Genomic DNA, 17,268 nt, shown 5'->3' with positions numbered 1-17,268 from the left:
TACCTTTATGTTTACTGGCGTGGACTTTCTTTAATGTCTGCTTTATTCCTCACCGTCTGCCAGCCAGCACCTTCCACGTGGCTGGTGCGGTGCACTCTCTCAGAGCCTTTGCTCCGGGACGTGTGAATGAGACAAGGAAACCATTTCGGTAGGTTAACACAACGGCTTTCCAGGGGGCACGACCCGGGTAGAGGTGGACCCCGGAGCCGTGCTGCCTGGATCTGTGTCCCGGCCTTATCACATGAAACTCATTTTTTCTTAAATGGGGGTAGTAACACCCACTGATTCCAAAAAGTTGCCTTGAAGGTTGCAGGAGTCAACGCTCAGAGAGCCAACACGATCTCTGGCATCCGAGAAGCAGTCGGGAAAGATTCGCTCTTACCAGTATCCAAAAAATGCTCTGAGTTGCAGCAGCGATGGGGGAAGACTTCACGGAGGCGGTGACATTTGAGCTGAGACCTCGGAGCTGAGTAAGATTTGCCAGGCAGCAGTGGAGGCTAGTCAGAATCCATCAGCGAACGAAAAAATAACAAAGTTGTTGAGAAAAAAAAACTTTAGAAATTTAGCCCTAGAACGTAAGTACTGCGACGAGAAAATAAACCACGTGGATGGAGGGATTCTATCAATTCGTGGACGGGAAGACCAAACACCGTAAAGAGACACGCGTCTCTCAAGTCAATCAACAAGTCCCATTCGATTCCCGTTAAACCCCCACGGAGTCTTCATCTCACAAGCGGTCTAGAATTCAGACGTTTGCGGGGAGTAATGGAAGGAAATTGCCCTATCAGAGTTCAAGGCTTACGAAGTCATAGTAATTGGTGCCATCACTCACTACCGGCATGGGGACAGAAAAAAGTAGGTCACCAGATTAAAGAGCCTAGAAACGGACTGTGCACGCTCATATGGAACCTTGACGGACAAGACAGACTGATGGAGATTCAGTGCCCACTGGCAGCCGTTAGACTAATTAGTTTTTAGCAGCAGGGATATTTGTCTTTCGCTAAACATGTGGACCACGTAGGAACAGCGTGATGGTAATATCTAATAAATTAATGAACTTATTTCCCATTTTTGTATTCATGAGTTTTATTTAGTTATTTCCAAAAGCTGAACATAAAGGTTCGATTTTCGAATGCAAATATATTTACCAGCAGAAAACTCTGTTGTTTTTTATCAAACTCCCACTTACAAAAAGCTTAAAGCTTAAAAAAATTTTTTTTTAATGTATTTATTTTTGAGAGAGAGGGAGAGAGACAGAGTGCGAGCAGGGGAGGGGCGGAGAAAGAGAGGGAGACACGGAATCTGAAGCAGGCTCCAGGCTCCGAGCTGTCAGCACAGAGCCTGACACGGGGCTCAAACCCACGAACCGTGAGATCATGACCTGAGCCGAAGTCGGATGCTTAACCGACCGAGTCACCCAGGAGCCCCCAAAAAAGCTTATAATTTTAGCCTGTTAACATTGCATGATAATAAATGAAGTAATGAAAAGGAGTGTATCAATTTATATCTTGTATTGGTAACTTACCGAAAAATGGATTAACTATATTAGGTGTCAAACGTCGTATCTCGATGTGGCTGCTTGGAGTAACCTACCCCCTCAGGATCTGTTCTGCATTGTTTCCCCTTGGGGCTTTTTAAAAATGATGTTCCTCGGGGCGCCTGGGTGGCTCAGTCAGTTAAGCGGCCGACTTCGGCTCAGGTCATGATCTCGCAGTCCGTGAGTTCGAGCCCCGCGTCGGGCTCTGTGCTCACAGCTCAGAGCCTGGAGCCTGTTTCAGATTCTGTATCTCCCTCTCTCTCTGCCCCTCCCCCATTCATGCTCTGTCTCTCTGTCTCAAAAATAAATAAACGTTAAAAAAATTTTTTTAAATAAAAAATAAATAAAAATGATGTTCCTCAAGATATGGATTCAAACATTAGGATATATTTCTTGAAGATAAAAATAGTTCCCTAACTAAAAGTGTTTTTACTGATATACACAAAATTAAAATTATTTTGGAATATTTGGTCATAATGTATATCATCTGTAATTGTGTAATGCAACTTTTATCCCCATCTGAATAACTTAATAGAATTTTAATCCTTTTAATGTTTTTTTTTTTTTTTTTTGAAGGAGAGAGAGAGAGACCTAGCATGAGCAGGGGAGGAGCAGAGAGAGAGGGAGACACAGAATCGGAAGCAGGCTCCAGGCTCCGAGCTGTCAGCACAGAGCCTGACGCGGGGCTCGAATCCAAAAACTGCGAGATCGTAACCTGAGCCGAAGTCGGACGCTCAACCGACTGAGCCCCCCAGGCACCCCTAATAGAATTTTAATCTTAACACCAAGGCAGTGGGGCACCTGGGGGGCTCAGTCAGTCTGTTAAGCGTCTCTTGATTTTGGCTCAGGTCATGATCTCATGGTCCTTGAGATGGAGCCCCACGTCGGGCTCTGTGCTGACAGCACGGAACCTGCCTGGGATTCTCTCTCTCCCTCTCTCCCTGCCCCTCCCTGCCCCCGCCCCCCCGTCTCTCAAAATAAATAAATCAACATTTTTTTAAAAACTGAGGTATATCAATTTGACCTCAGTTTCAATTAGCAGTTACTACTTTCTGGTAAGACACAATGGGCTTCGTGTGCAATTTAAATTTTTGAAACTGTACCAGCCTATGGGTGAATTTCTAAGACATGAAAATGGGGTGTTGATGAAAACAGAGATGAGAATTCCCTTAGATACCGTTAGGTGGCGGATGCGATGGCCAGAATCAGACTCTAGAAATTACACAAATGTAGTAACGGCTTTTCAATCCCCTAAACCCAGGTGCAACCACATCAGAATTTACAGAACGCTGTTCATGTTGAGCCCTGCAGGCCGCCTCCCCAGCACACTTGTTCATTTACGAAACCATCTATCGAGCAAAACGACTTTGCAGAACAGCCTCCGAAAGCACACCTATCGATGTTCTGTGAGAAGAGCTGAGTGATGATGAGAATGTAAGGCAAGCGTAACATCTTCACAGGCCGTCGCGGCTCTGGACACTCATACAGACCAGCATCACTGGGGGCCAAGACTAGGATTGTCTTAAAAATATTTAGAGCTGAGGACACCTGGCTGGCTCAGCCGGTTCAGCAACCGACTTCATCTCAGGTCATGATCTTGTGGTCAGTGGGTTCGAGCCCCGCGCTGGGCTCTGTGCTGACGGCTAAGAGCCCGGAGCCTGTTTCACATTCTGTGTCTCCCTCTCTCTCTGCCCCTCCCCCGCATGTGCTCTGTCTTGTTCTCTCAAAGATAAATATTTAAAAAAATGTGAAAGCACAGGGTGGATGTCATCTATTGGCCCCATGTGCTTTCAAATCCACTTGTCTGTGGCAAAGGTAAAAAAGGTTGGCTTTCGATTACGTTTGTCTTGAAATGAGAATTTAAAAAAAGGTTCTGGCCCGGTGCTGGCGAGGGCACGTCGCGCCTGGGTCTCTCCCACACTATTGCTGGGAGTTTATGGCAGCCTAGACGTAGAAACAGTCTGGCTTATAAAGTCGAACATGCATCATCCTGGAGAAGAGACAGCACGTTCACACATCAGCCTGAGTGTCAATGTTCGTAGCAATGTCGTTAATGACGGCCCCAAGCCAGCAGCATCCCCGCGTCCCTCCACGGGTGAGGGTGTAAACAGCCAGCAGGCCATGCGGCGAAATACCATTCAGCCGGGAGAAAGAACGTATCCGGATGGATCTCAAGGGGATCCTGCTGAGTGAACAAGCCCATCTCACAAGGCCACGTACCGCATCACTCCGTTTATCTGACATTCTGCAAGTAAAGAAGTTAAGAGGGAGAACAGACCAGCGGCTCCCGGGGAGCAGGGTTGGGGAGCATGTGGCTCCAAGCAGGTGACTGGGGGGGAGTCTCCGCGGTGACTGGACATTCTCTATCCTCGTTGCGCTGACGGACGCACCAAGTCTCACCGCGTGATAGCCTTTTAGGCTGAAAACGTGCCATGTCGTGCTGTGGGTTTGCTCTGGGCTACAGACAGACGTAGGAAAAGACGATACAAATAAACATCACGTTGGCTCTAGTCTTAACCCGCTGGGGAGGCGGCCGCTGTTCGGAGCGGGGCCCCCACTGTGTCTGAAACGTTTTATTGCCTCGCGGGGGACACAGGGGCGTCCGCCGTGTGGTCCCCGCGCTTCCTCGCATATTTTGAGTGTGGCAAAGTGAGCGTGTGTGACGTCTTCGGAGGGGCCTGCACACACACGGAGCACCAGAACGGCAGGAGTGAGGCTCCAGGCGTAAGAGAGAGGAAACAGCCTTTCGGACGAAATAACTGAAAGTTGAGCCGCCCCGCACCCCAGAGCCCCGGGGGCGGAGAGCGGCCGAACCGTGTTGTTTTGGAGCGAGGTGAGTTTTGTTTTGTTTTTATCGCTGTGTCCATCAGTGACATCCCGGGTAGAATGTGCACTTTGATCCCCCTTCCAGGTCGGTGCCGGGTCCAAAGTTTCGTGTTGTGAACGAGTGACGCTGGCTTGACGGGCTGGCACGCGGACCCCTCTGGGCTCCCGGACGTCTCAAAATTTCCCCTTTGCCCTAATTATTCAGGTCCCTTCGCGCTGAATGCCACGGAATTCTCTTCGTCAGTCCTTTTCTTCTCCTCTCTGTCAGGTCCGGCCATCGATGGGGAGGAGGAAAGCACTGGTTTCCACGGCCGGAACGTGTGCTTTTGTGGCACGTTGCATTTTGTTGTTAAAGACGCCAGAGAGCGGTCTCTTCTGCTGAATTAAGTGACAAAATCGTGTTGTGCAGGGTTTTCTTTTAAACATTAAAAAAATTTTTTTTTTTTTTAATGTTTGTTTATTTTTGAGACAGAGGCAGACAGAGCACGGGCGGGGGAGGGGCAGAGAGAGAGGGAGACACAGAATCCGACACGGGGCTCAAACTCACGAACCGTGAGACCATGACCTGAGCCGAAGTCGGAGGCTCAACCGACTGAGCCCCCCAGGCGCCCCTAAAATTTTTTTTTAATGTTTATTTATTTTTGAGAGAGAGAGAGAGGAGGAGGGGCAGAGAGAGGGAGACACAGAATCCGGAGCAGGCCCCAGGCTCCGAGCTGTCAGTCCAGAGCCCGACGCGGGGCAGGAACCCACAAACTGTGAGATCATGACCTGAGCTGAAGCCGGACGCTTAACTGACCGGGACACCCGGGCACCCCTTGTGCGGGGTTTGCTGTAACAAAGAAAGTTGTTCGGAATCCTGAGTGAGACCTGGGTCATGGGCATGGAGGGACAGCACCCACGACGTCCTCTCCCTACTGACAGACCCTCCACAGGGGGCTCAGCATCACCCCTGTCCCTGCAAGGCCTCTCTCCCTGCTCCCCCGTTACACCTGCTTTTCTCCACCTTCCCAGACTGACCGCTACACTCCTGCCTCCCAGGAACAGAGAACTAGAACCACTGGTCTACACCTGCGGCCCCCAACCTCTCCTCCCACCCTTTAATCCAGGCCAATGTGGCTTCTGTTGCCATAACTACCCTGGGACAAACTGACCAGTGTCCCCACCTCGCTGGGTCTAGTGACCCCATAGGGTCTGCGCTGGACTTGCTCCTGGCAGCACCTGACACGACCGAGCTCTCCCCACCCCCGCGGCCCCTCTCCTCCACCTCCGGGGCCCCCCACGACCGAGCTCTCCGTCCCATCACCCCTCCCTCCAGCCCCGGGGCCCCCACTCTCTGGTCCCTCCCACCCTGGTGGCTCATCCCTGGGCCCTGCTGCCACGTCTTGTAAAGCTCTGAACATTCGAGAATCCCAGGGCTGAGTTCCTTCCCGACTTGGTCAGTGGGCTGGCTCACTGTCATCTCTATGATGTGGGTCCATCTCCAGGCCACCCCAGGCCTCCTCTGGAACAGACTTGCGTCTCCAGCCGCCTACCTGCTGGCTCCCCTTGAACCCCTACACACGCCCGACACATAAACTGTCCCCGTATGGGCAGAGCTCCCCACCCCCAGCACCTGCTGCTGTTCTGGCTGTTCCCCAACCTGGGAATGGGGTCCCCAGTGTAGCCGAATGCCTCCCTGTCCTCACCTCCGTGGGGACCGCCCCATCCCAGCCCGCAGCCTCCCTGTTTCCCCGCTACCTCTCCTGTGCGTCGGCAGCACAGCCCCCAGATGACCTCAGCCACCTCTCCCCTCTGATGAAAACCCTCGTTAACTTTCCACCTCGCTCACCGTGGCCTCAACCGGAAATGGTCAAGGTGTTTTGTGGCCTGGCGTCCCAGCACGTGCGTCCCCTCCGCGAGCCCGCTCTATTCCAGCTGCTCACCCCAACAGACCACACCTGCTCCCGCCGTGGGGTCTTCGCAGATGCCGGCCCTTCGTCCTGGAGAACCTTCCAGGCGCCTACCCACAGGACGTGCCCCTCGCTGCCTCCCCACCTCTGATTCCCGCCTCCAGGTGAGAAGCCCTTTCCCGTCCGCCCGCATCAACGGCGTCTCCGGGCACAGTTCACAGCCCCTTCTGCGAGTCTCTTCTCACCTCTCCCCACAGCTTTTGATCGGGTCCGTCCCCGACTAGAACACGAGCTGAGGTAGCAAGAATGTGTCCACTGCCCTGTTCATCCCTGCCTCACACATAGTAGGTGCTCAACAAAGCCTGGCTGAAGGAGGAGGGAGGGAAAGGGAAAAGCCAGTATGACTTTCAGTTTTCCAGCTTGGGGGCTGGGGGTTTGGCTGGCGGGTAGCAGTGTCGTTTACAAATACGCGCATATTGTGACAACTTTAACACTAAATCCAGGCAAGGACGGTTCGTAAGGGGAAAAGTATATGCCTGCAGATGAACACGTATGTGCCCCAAATAACTCAGTGTAAAATCAGTCCGACAAAGCACCAAAAACGTCTTTTCTTTACCCTTTTATTTTTGAGAGAGAGAGAGAATGAGAGCCTGAGCAGGGGAGGGGCACAGAGAGAGGGAGACACAGAATCGGAAGCAGGCTCCAGGCTCCGAGCTGTCAGCACAGAGCCCAACGTGGGGCTTGAACCCACGAGCCACGAGATCATGACCTGAGCCATAGTTGGATACTTAGCCAACGGAGTCACCCAGGTGCCCCTAAAAAAATTTTTTTTAATGTTTATTTATTTTTGAGAGACAGAGGAGAGGCAGAGAGAGAGAGAGAGAGAGAGACATAGAATCCGAAGCAGGCTCTAGGCTCTGAGCTGTGAGCACAGAGCCTGATGCGGGGCTCAAACCTACGAACCGTGACCTGAGCCGAAGTCGGACGCTGAACCCACTGAGCCAGGAGCCCCAGCACCAAAGATGTCCTCACACGACACCCCTCCTCAATGAGCAGTGTGGCCGAGTGAAGAACTCTATGCTGAAAACCGCTTTCCCTCAGAAATGTGAGAGAATTTTCTCCTGTCTTTCAACATCCAGTGTTTTTATCAAAACTCTAAGTCCATTCTTGCTCTGGGTTAGTTTTAAGGGAACCTGCTGTATTTTCCTCTCTGGAAATTGACAGGCTTGTCCCCAGGGTTCTGAAATTTTCGTATCGAATGTTTAGTTTTGTGTGTGTGTTAAGCTTAGCAAACTGACGTCCTTTCGTTCTGGAGATTTTTGTTAAATTATTTCTTTGATTGTGTCTTCCTTTCTGTTTCCCTCAACTTCACCTTCCAAGATTCCTACTGAGCTGGGTTGTTTTGGTTTTTTTTTTCCACTATCACATTGTTCATTTCCAATTAACAATAGTCTTTTGTTTTGCGTTCTCTTCTTGTTCCTGAAAGCATCTTTTCAAAAATCTCTCCGGATCTATTCACAGCATGCACACGCACACGCGCACACACTCTCAGGCCTCACCTCCGCACGAGGGCAGTCAGGCCTGACCGCCTCCAGCATCCCTGCTCACCTCCCTGGTGAGATGATTTCTCGGCATTTACAAAGTTCACGTGCATTCCTTCGCTTTGGGCTTTACCCCTCTGGCCTGCGGGCGCTCTGAGCGCACAGCCCCCGAGCCAGGTGTTTAAAGGCCTTTTGGCTGTCAAATTAATTAATCAATGAAAGAAAGTGGAAAATTCAGGAGCCTAGCCCCTCTCTACTGTATCTCGTGAAACAAAGCAGGATAAGGAAATAATTCAACCCCGACTGTGCCTCCTGCCTTGTAAGGTCATTTCCCACCGCCTCCGCCTGCTGCCCCGCCTTACTTTTCCCGACGACACGCACATATTGGCTCTTTACTGATAGTAAAGAGATGCCTGGGTCTGAATTTGTTCTCTTCCGCCCCAGACGAGTGACAGGAACAGACTCGACGTGCATGGTCATTTGTCCCGTGTCCCCCGACACGGCGTTTGGCAGCAGCGAACGCGGCCGTTGTGTCAGTGAGACCGGAGGCCCCCGAACACCGACCCTGAAGTGCTCCTCAGGGCCCCGGGAAAATGCCTGTCTGGGGACAAGGAGGGGCATGTCTGCTGGGGGGGGGGGAGCCCGGGGAGCGTGCAGCAGGTGCTGTCACCAGTGTGTGAAGAGAGACCTCAGACAGACAAAGGGCAGGAGAGTACCGGGGACCAGGGCACACACGGAGTCCTGGAGCCGTGGCTTCTCGCCAGGGGCCTAATGACCAGGTTCCCCTCCCGCGCCTGCCGGCCGAGCAGGAGCCGGGAGGGCACCCCCGGACTCCGCTGCCCATCGGGGCCCCAGGGTCGGCCCCAAACACAAACACAGAGATTCCGGGGCTTGAATTCCATCCAGAGACCGGTCATTTCGTGCAATTGCATGCGGTCTGAAAAAGAAACTCCCACCCCCACACACTGCCCTCCGGCAGACGGCAGCCTCCGCCATCGCGTCTCGCGGGGCCCGGGTCCATTCTGACCACAGGATCCTCCCAAAGGCACCACCGAGGGGCAGGCGCAATCACACCGTGTAATTTCCGTCTGGGAAGCGAAATGCCTCTGCCGTTACATCATTCCCCTTAGCGTAGCGGTCCCGGAAGAATACGCCCGAGATGGTTCTCGAGGCCGACGACTGAAATCTTCCTGTTGTGATTTTCCCTCCTGCCTCCCGTGGCCCCGGACCCCCCTCACACACAGTCTCTCACTTGCCCTCAAGTCCACGCGCGGAGGCGAGCGCCGTTATCCCGGTTCCTGGCCCAGCCCACTGCCCCCGTGCCCTCCTCCCTGCGGAAGGGGACGTCTGCACGACTCAGGTCAGGGGCGGGGCTCCCGTGGCAGCCCGGACCCCTCCCGTCCCACGGCTGGACAGCCGCCAAGCGGGCGGCCACAGTGGCCTGGAGAGGAGTCCTAAGCTCACGCGGGGCGTTTTGCATCTAGTGTTCTACGGGACGAGGTTGGGGAGGCTTGGTGGCCAGCCAGGGCCGGCTGGCTGAACGATGAAGTCCCGCGGACCCGCTCACGTCGTGGTGGGAATGGGGACAGGCTTCGGTGCCAGCCAGAACGCGCCCACTCACCCGCTCAGCGGTGGCTCTGCAGTGGGCCCGGCGGTCAGAAAGAATTCTCGCTTTGTCTGTAATATTCTAATTTTTTTTCAGTGGAAGCATGTTGGTGTGTTAGTGACATAGTCATGAGTTATGTTTAAAATCAAAGGACCACCGCCGTCCTGCTGCTTGGAGAGCCCTCGGGGTCTGGGAGGGGCTTCTAACTTCTGCTCTAATTGACTCAGACGCACACCCTTCACGCCCGTTCAGGCCGGCCAGCGCCCGACCTCCCGCCACAGGCACCTGGGCACCACACGCGGGTCCCTCTGGTGGAAGGCGACCGATCAGAAAGCCGCACGGGACTGGCCTTGACTCTCCAATCACTCGTGCAGACAGACCAGCAGCTAACTACAGCCGGGGCAAAGGAGGGCAGCCCCGACCAGTGGTAACATAGGAGTCCTCCGCAGGGGAAGGGGGGGAGCGGGGCGGGACAGTCTGGAAAGAGGAAGCATCTTGGAAGAAAAGTAGGATGTGGACGAGAAAGCTCGGGGTCACTTCCAGTTCACCCCTCTCCCACCGATTATTGCCCCCGGGAGGCCTCACCACGTGCCCCCTTTTGGGTCTCAGCCACCCCTCCGTCCCGGGGGTCCCCGCGGGAGACAGGACACCCTGTGACGTCTCGTTTTTTTCATTATTGTCAATACTCACCAGAGCTCCAGGAGACGGACAAGGGTGGGCAGCAAAGGTCGTCGGGATCAAGGAAGGAACCGGGAGGCTGACCCGGGTCTCTCCTGGCCCGGCGCCCCCTGCCCACGTGTCCAACAAGGTGGGCTGTGACTTGCTCGGGCACCCAAGTCCTGGAGTCGCACCAACCTTGTTTGAACCCAGCTCTGACACTCGCCGTGTGACCTTGGGCAAATTATATAACCTCCCTGTGCCTCCGTTTCTAGAGCTGCAAAATGAGGCTGTTAACGCTTACACCAGACCAGCTGGGCGACGAAACGAGACAGTGCCTGCAAGATGCTTGGCATAAGCCTGGAGAGCCCACCATGGGGTCTCTGGTTCGGTGCCTGAATTTAAGAGTCAGGCAGGAGACCGGAGTCCGATCCGGGCCTTTCCCTCAGTACGGTGGTTTGCAGCCCTCCGTTAGCACGGCTGCTCCGGGCTGGGGAAGGCTCTGAGACCCCAGGGGTACGCACTAGGAGGGGTCTCTCACGTGAGCATGGGGGCACGTGTGTGGCCTCATGTCCTGTCCCCGCAACCCTGAGGCCCCCGTCCCGCAGACTGTCACCCCTTCTCTTCCAGGTGAAGCTTACCGGCACCTGGGTGGGGGGGGCTGCCCCGCACGCTCGCCCACGGCATCCCGGCCCCCCCGGCCCCCTGCCCCAGCCTCACTCCTGGGGCCGGGTCCCCTCCATCTGACGAGTTCATCCAGGGCCAGGGTGGTGACGGGGACCTCTGCCCTCTGCCCCTCTCTCCTCTGCAGCAACGCAGCCCATCTTTCTTCCACGAGCTCCAGGTGTCTGTCCCCACCCTGTGCACCTGCACCTCCAGACATGTCAGCGAGCTCATCCGCTCCCGTCTTCTTCTTGCTCTGATGGAAAGGCCAGAGGCCAAGGCTCAGCTCGGAGGCCCGGCCCTGGGACTCAGAGCCAGCCTTCCCTCCTACACCCGCGGCACCCCGCATCCCCGCACCTGAGAATCCCCCGGGACCTCTCTCAGCCTCCACAGCCCCGGCCACATGCCAGACCGGGGATGTCACACTCTCTGGGATCGGGCGCATCAGTGGTTTTCTGCAGGTTCGCCGAGCGATGCCCCCCCCCCCCGTGTGGACAAGATTGGGAGGTCGTGCCCTTGCATCCAGCGCCGAGAGCCCCGAGCCCGGCCGACCAAGGGCAGTCGGTCATTAGTACCCAGCGGTGTCCCCAGAGAACCCTGTTTGATTCCAGATGAGGGAGAATGTCTGCAAGTTGTAGCAAAAAGCTGCCATTGGAAGTTACGCATGCAAGCTCCCCGAGGCCGAAATAAACGACAGTGTTTCCACAGATACGCGGCCCACAGATACGCGGCCCACAGATACGCAGCCACGTTCAACCCTCTCCAAGGCTCAGGAATTTCCTGATCGTGTTTACAAACCATAAAAGGTGAGTATAAATTGTGAAGCTAATTACACACAGGCTTGACTTTTTATGAATCAAATTCTGGGGAACAGAAAAATGCCCTGAACGTTTTTTAACATGAAGCACCTAGTATCTAAATGTTTCTAACAGAGTTGCAATTATCTGCAAATTCTTTAAGTTCCCGCTGAGCCATGAGATGTGCTGCCCCCACGTTTTTATTTGTCTAACTGCCCGCACCTCCTTCCTGTGGAAAGACCACAAGTAGTGCGCAAAGAAATGTCTTCTATTCAGTTGATTCAACTATGCACGTGTGACGTCTGTTGCCTGTAACAGAACTTGATTTCTCTGAATCTCAAATCTTTGGGCCACTCAGCCCCGTCGGTTAGGAATTGTCGGGCTGTGGACGGCCCCCAAAATGCTGACCACTCCTCGGGAAAAGGAACACGCACTCGAAGGCAGCTTTGCGCACAATTTCTGGGAGCACCTGCCCTAAACCCCCCCAGGTCCCCAGTGGAGTCCAACGAAATGAGAGGCCCCAAAAGCTAAGTGCACTCTCAGGATCTGAACCCAGACCTCCGGCCCTGCAGCCGTCCTGGGGGACACCAGCCCGGGCCACTCTGCCAGGGTTCAGGGTCTGAATCTGCTGCCTGTGGACACACGCCTGCTACCTCGCCCCTCCGTGCACGGTTTGTCCGAAGCCGGGATCATGACCTTCCCTGTTGTCTCTAGCCTCGTCAGCGATCGTGTTTGCTCTACAGACGCACCTCGGGGACACCGTGGTGCCACGTGGACCATCCCGATAAAGGTGGCGTTGCAATAGAGGGAGTCATGTGAATTTTCCGGTTTCCCACCATGCATATGAGTTACGTTCACACCACTCTGGAGTCTATAAAGTGTGCAATAGCATCATGTCTCAATTTTGAGGCACAAGTAAAAATACTTTATTGCTAAAACATGCTAGCCATCCTCTGAGCGATTAGCGCGTCCTGATCACTGCAGATCCCGTCCCATCGCCAACATCATAGCGAAAAGTTTGAAATATTACCAGAATCACCGAAAGGTGACCCAGAGACAGGAAGTGAGAAACGCCGTTGCACCAACAGCATGGACAGACGAGCTCCCCGCCCGGCGGCCGCAGCCCTTCACTTGGCCGAGAGCGCGGTGTCCACGAGGCACGCCTGTCGGGATTCAGAAGCGAGGGAAGAGCCTCCCGGGGAGGCGGCCTGCTGGCGTCCTCCATCGCCAAGCTGCTAAGTGATGTGGCTCCAAGCCCCACATCTTGGCACGCACCGCCCTGCGCCCCTGGTCCCCAACGTCCCCTGGGGACATTGCGGCTTGGTCCCCAGTAGGACCTGCCTCATCATCTTCTGTTCCTCGTGAGAGTCTGTCAGCCTGTGAGCTCCTGGCCCTGTCTGCCCTCAAGGACGCTGAAAAAGAAGGGGACTCCGTAGAGGCCACTGGCGGGATCGACGAGCGGGCGGGGAGCACTCACGGGCACCTCCTCAGGCATTGGCGTTTCCCGGCCACTCTCCCCGTTGGCAAGACGGAGCACTTTTCCTCTGGGGAAGTTTAGCAAGGCTTCTCTCCGAGGATCTTGCCTCCTTGCTTATCCTCTCCTAACCCCTCGACTCAGAGAGCTAGAGAGCACCGCGACTAAGGAGACCCGAGGCCGACCTAGGTCCTTCCCTCTTGTGCTAAAACACACACAAAATTCACCGTGTTATGCGACCACCACCACTGCCTATTCCAGAACATTTTCATCTCCCTGAAGAGGAACCCCCTACTCCTTGGCCGCGCCCCACCCTCTCAGTCCCCAGCCCCTGACAGCCACGCATCCACTTTCTGTCTCTGGATTTGCCTGTTCTGGATGCTTCGTACGAACAGAACCGTAGAATATGTGGACTTGCGGCTTCTTTCGCGGAGAAGGTTTTCAAGGTCCACCCGCATCGTGGCACCTCTCAGTACGGCATCCGTCCTATGGCCTTTGGGCAGCCACCCCTCACGCTCCATCCGTCCACTGACAGGCGTTTGGAGCTTCTGCCTCGCGGTGCTGGCTTTTCGAGGTGTGGCCCGTGGACCAGCATCAGGATCACCGGGGAGCCTGTGAGAGCTGCAGGATCGCAGGCCTCCCCCCTCCCCCCAGAAATGCCCCTCCACAAGATCCCCAGTGTTCCCAGCTTGGGGAGCCCCAGCCACGCGGGTCCCGGGCTCAGCGGTGCATGGACTCGCCAGTGTACCTGTTCCCCTCACCGCTGGGGCTTTCTCCATCCCGTACGTGGTCTTGCGTTGGAATCGGGAGATACTTGGTGAGCCGGGGAACAAGACTTGGCGGAGGCCTCCCCTTCGAACTGGCGACCAGAGGCTCCACACACCAACTTGGGGCTGGAAGTCCGCGATTTCAGCTCCGCTCTGCCATTTGCTGGCCGCACAGCCTCCCGGAGCTTCTCTCTTGAGGTCAAGGGGGCTGTCTAGTGCTTCCCGAGGACACCCGTGGGCACTCACCACGGATGTGCCACCGGACCAGCATCCACACGCACACAGAGGCGCTTTTCTACGCCATCGGTCAAGTGCCAACATATCATGTAATGTACTTAATACTGTGGCCACTTAAACGCCACTACCTCCTTAATGCTACCCTCGCCCCACACGCAAATACTCTGCTTCCCAACCTTTTGGACTGTTTCTTCTGGTATTTATCTCTATACTTCTCAAGCACCTTCTTATGCTGCTGTTTTTTTGCTTTCAATTTTAGGTATTATCGATTAATCCATAAGGATGTAGGGATACGGATTTCTCTCTCTTACACCACTGATCCTGTACACGCTGCCAGGCTTCTCTCTCTCCACTCTCCCATGCTGGTTAAATCAGCATTCAACGTTAAATTACTATGACCATGTAAATACTGCACATGATGACACCACACAAATTATGATTGTATCTACTTTCTTCCGTAACTTTTTGTTTTTCCTGGAGTTGATTATTCCTCCAACTTTTCATTTTCTTCTCTTCGTAGGTAACTATAAATCATTCCTAGAATTTTCTACTGGATGAGAAAGATTTCTCCTTGGCATAATCAAACACAGTAGTCTTCTGTCCATTTCATTTTGGGGGCATGTGTTCCCCAGACCTGATGAATAGCTATCATTCTGGGAATTTCTTCCACCCTCTCCAGTGTCGAGTTCTGTTCCCAAATTTCAGGTTCAGGTCATTCTCTTTCTTGTTTTGCCCCTTCTTTGCTAGAGCATATCCTCAAAGAGTTTCTTAAGAAAGAAGGCACAGAAAGCTAATTTTTGAGACCCTATTATGTCTGAAAAGGATAGCTTGGATGGCAATAGAGTCCCTCTACTACCTTAAGCCTTTTAGGGGTATTACAAAAATTTTCAAGCAAATATGAAAGTAGAAAGCTAATATGATATAATATTCATCACTCAGATACATCGATTGTCTTAATCCTTTCCAATCAGCTTATTTTACAGTCTGTCTCCTACAGTTCTATTTTCTGAAGTTTCCAGAGAACAGCCCTGCTCTTGCCTGTGCCTCTGACTCTCACTCAAGGAAGAGGGTTTCCTTGTGAGTCTGAACCCTGAGCCTCCATTCAGTGGGACTCTACCTGGAAGAATGACCTAGTTTGAGCTGATGTACCTTCCAGAGGGATTTTCCTGATTGCTTCAGCCAGACTTCCCAATTTTTATGTTAACTCTTATGATGGGGGTCCCGGACCACGAGGCTAATGTAAGTCTGAACCCCAAGTACACGAATGGCGTGCGCCCGTGATTCTGAGGTTTCAGGAGCGTGAGTGTTTCTTCCCCACGCTCAGATCCCAGCCCAGTGTAGACGAGCTGGCATGCCGCGTTCCCCTTCCACTGAACTGGTTCTTCTCTCTTAGCCACAAGTGTAGCCTCTAGGCTCCCAGCTCCGTGCAGGGGAAGGGGAAGCTTACTTCCAGCCCCCCACCCCCACCAACTTTGTGTGGACAGGACTTCTCTCTCGTCCAAGCCCTTATTATGACATGGGGACCCACGTCTCCTCCGTAAGTGCATGTGCTTAAAAGGTCAGGCCTTCATTCCTGGGACGTGGACCTTTAAAGTTTCCTTCTTTTAAAGTCGGCTGTTGGCTTAAATGTTTGCCACGTCTCACCAGGCATTTCTACATGCACGTAGCGGGAGCTTTGGGGCTATCTAGTTTATCGTGTTGTCCGACTGTTAAAGCCAAAGCCATTGTTGTAGTTCACCGCATCACTCACAACTGCAGGGTAAATGTGGGATCCCAGAGTCTGTGAGACATTTTCTCTGCACCCCTCCCAAGTCAAAGCACTGAGGATCCAACCTCCAAGGCAGAGAAAGACGTCTGTCCAGAGATGGAGAATAGGGAGTCTCTTCCTCTTTTTGAAAATTCAACCAAGCAAGCGGCAAGGGGCACAAGCAAAACGGTGAGCCCGCCTTTGCGGTGTGAGCACGGCCCGTGTCCGCCCGCAGAAGACCGTGGGAGCAGCCTGGCACAGCCCGAGCGCAGTTCTCAGTGTGACCCTGAATCAACACCAGGCCCTGCCTCTGTTCTCTCCTTACCTGGCCGTGAACTATCTGGACCGTGTTTTTAAAACCCCCCAAGAGCTGCCGGATGTTTGCAGACACGGCTGCCAGCCCTTCTCCAGGCCCCTTCTCCGCGTGCCCAAGTGAAGTCTCTCAGAGCACCCGATACCTGCTTCGTCACGTGAGCTCCCGGAGACCGGGCCGCCTTCGAAGGCCGAGCCGGATCTCTGAGCGTGTGCCTCCGGCTCCGAGCCCGGGGACGGACGCCGCGAGCACTGCACGCGTGCTGAGGGAGGGAACGAAGCGGAGGGCACCAGGCCGGCTCTCGTGGTGGAGCGGGCAGCGGAGGCCCAGAGAGCACAAGACCTGGGCGGGATCCAAGCTGTCGTGGCTTGCCTCCAGCAGATCGGGGTTTGTAGCCGCTAAGTTTTTACATCCTAAATTATTTCCTAGTAATAATAAGAGTTGGCATTGGAGCTACTGGACCATCGTGTGAACGTGGTTCAACAGGAAGCTCTTTATAAATGGTTAATCAGCCAAGGAAGCTAGACGGAGCCGACGGGGAGCTTCCCTGGGATTATACGAGGAAAGGGAGGCAGGATCCAGCGTGGAATCCACGTGGACGGAGTTCCGAAGCTTACACACCGGAGGCCTCATTTAAAAGACAAAAGCAGCAGTGACCACAAGCTTTCATTATTGGATGTTTTTCAAAACACAGAAGTACGAGATTTGGTTGTAACCGGCTGATATAATGTCACACACGAGGGGAAAGCTGACAACCTCCCCGCCCCGCCCCGGGGCCCTAGGACACCCACACCGGCAGTCTGGTCAGTATGCTCTGAACACTTTCCCTTCGCTCATGCAAACCTGGACAAGTTCACGTGGGGCTTAAATTGTTTCTCATTCCCCATATATTATCTCACTATACTCATTACTCTGCCTTTGGCCTTTTTTTTTCTTCATATATAACACACGTTCCTTACCAAAAAAAAAAAAAAAAAAAAAAGACCTAAACGTTCCTTTCTGACTTCTTTAGCTACTTCTACGAGCACACGAGGGCACCATTTTGCAAAGGTGGTGAGTTCCACAGCTGGTGGGGGTACTGGGGCCGCACACCCTGGCCACCCATGATCCACCTTTGCTTTCCACGCTTTCCCCCACCCCTACGTCACGGGGTTGCCAGATCCAGCAAGTAAAAATGCATTACTTGGGACAGAAACAGTTACAGAATAATTGCA

At 53.7% G+C, this 17,268-nt stretch overlaps 1 long non-coding RNA gene across 1 annotated transcript; it reads left to right on the top strand.

The window, feature by feature from the left end:
- Positions 1-41: 41 nt before the first annotated feature.
- On the top strand, positions 42-1,068 carry LOC109494141. The gene is made up of 2 exons (XR_002148743.2): positions 42-148; positions 307-1,068. It is a non-coding gene; the product is annotated as an uncharacterized LOC109494141 (long non-coding RNA).
- The last annotated feature ends 16,200 nt before the right edge of the window (positions 1,069-17,268 follow it).

Source organism: Felis catus, chromosome E1 (genome assembly GCF_018350175.1).
Source record: "Felis catus isolate Fca126 chromosome E1, F.catus_Fca126_mat1.0, whole genome shotgun sequence".
NCBI lineage: Eukaryota > Metazoa > Chordata > Mammalia > Carnivora > Felidae > Felis > Felis catus.
This window is presented reverse-complemented; position numbering and strand designations above follow the sequence as displayed.